The sequence below is a fragment of the Orycteropus afer genome, unplaced genomic scaffold (genome assembly GCF_000298275.1).
Source record: "Orycteropus afer afer isolate SDZICR_OR568_19922 unplaced genomic scaffold, OryAfe1.0 scaffold00716, whole genome shotgun sequence".
In the NCBI taxonomy this organism is placed as follows: Eukaryota; Metazoa; Chordata; class Mammalia; order Tubulidentata; family Orycteropodidae; genus Orycteropus; species Orycteropus afer.
The window spans coordinates 379,597-381,338 of record NW_006922303.1 but is presented as its reverse complement, the minus strand read 5'-3'; positions in this window follow the sequence as shown (position 1 = coordinate 381,338).

Genomic DNA, 1,742 nt, shown 5'->3' with positions numbered 1-1,742 from the left:
TCCCATAGAAATCTTCAATATTGCAATTCAAGGCTTAAGTTTTTTCTTCAGTTCTTTTAGCTTGAGAAATGTTGAGCTTGTTCTTCCCTTTTGATTTTCTAACTCCAGCTCTTTGTACATTTCATCTGAATACTTTACTTTGTCTTCTTGAGTGACACTTTGAAATCTTCTGTTCAGCAGACTTCGGAGCAAGGGAAATTACTAAGAATAAAGAGGTTACTATCTAAGTGTAGAGAGGTCAAATCTGTAAGAAGACAAATCCTAATTGTGCATGCACTTAATACAGAAACAAAATGTATGAGCTAAAATGGATTCCACTGAAAGAAATAAAGGGACAAATGAATATTTAGAAATTTCAATACTCCTCCATCAATAACTGATAGATGAAGTGAGTAGAAATTGAATACGGTTATATTTTACCTGAATAACATTGTCACTCAACTTGGTGTAATTGATATTTTGGAATACTCCAACAAACAATAACAGAATGCACATTCTTCTCACACTCACATGGAACATTCTCCAAGAGAGACAACATTGTATACCTCGTATACCATAGAACACACCTTACCAAATATAAAATAATTGAAATATGTAAAATTTGCCCTCATCTACAATAGAATAAAGCTAGAACTCAATTAGAGAGATAGCTAGAAAATTCCAAAATATCTGAATGATAAGCATCATACTTAAAAACAACACATAAGTCCCAGAGTAGGTATCAAAAGAAATGGAAAATAATGCATCATATGAAATTAAAATGCAACTTATCAATGGCTTTGAGATTAAACAAAAGTAGTATTTGGAACAAAATTTATAGTATTAAATGCATGCATTGAAAAAGAAATCTAAAATTAGTCATCTATAATTCCACCTTAGTAAACTAGAGAGTAAAGGGCAATTTAAATAAAAAGGAAGAAAAAAAATGAAAATGAGAGCATAAGTCAATGAAATTGAAAATAGGCAAACAATATAAGAAATGAACAAAACCAAAATATGACTCTTTGAAAAGATCAGTGAAATTGATAAACTTCTAAAAGGAGAGAAGGCACAAATTACCAATATCAGCCGTAGAGGGGGTGTCATCACTATCAATCATATGATCATTAAAATAATATAAAAAAAGGAATACCATGAACAATTTTCTCATGAAGATTAAAGACTACAGTCTGCAGCATGGATTACACCTCACCATAAACAAAAATAAACTCCTCACAACTGGCCTAAAAGCAGCATCATGATAAATGGAAAAAAGATTGAAGTTGTCAGAGAGTTCATATTACTTGTTTCCATAATCAACACCAATGGAAGCAGCAGTCAAGAAATCAGAGGACATACTTCTCTGGGCAAATCTGCTGCAAAAGATCTCCTCTAAAGTACTGAAGAGTAAAGATGTCTCTTTAAAGACTAAGGTGTGCCTAATCCAAGCCATGGTGTTTTCAGTCATTTCAAATACATGTGAAAACTGGACAATGAAAGGAAGACCAAAGAAGAATTGATGCTTTTGAGTTGTGGTGTTGGCAAAGAACTCTGAAAGTACCATGGACTGTCCAAAGAATGACCAAATCTGTCCTGGAAGAAGTGCAGGCAGAATGAATAGCTAGAATTTGTCTCAATTACTTTGGTCATATTGTTGTTTTTGTTGTTGTTATGTGCCATCGAGTCAGACCCAACTCATAGTGATCTCTCCTTGGGTTTCTGAGGCAGTATCACTATGGAAGTAGATTGCCCCATCTTCCTTC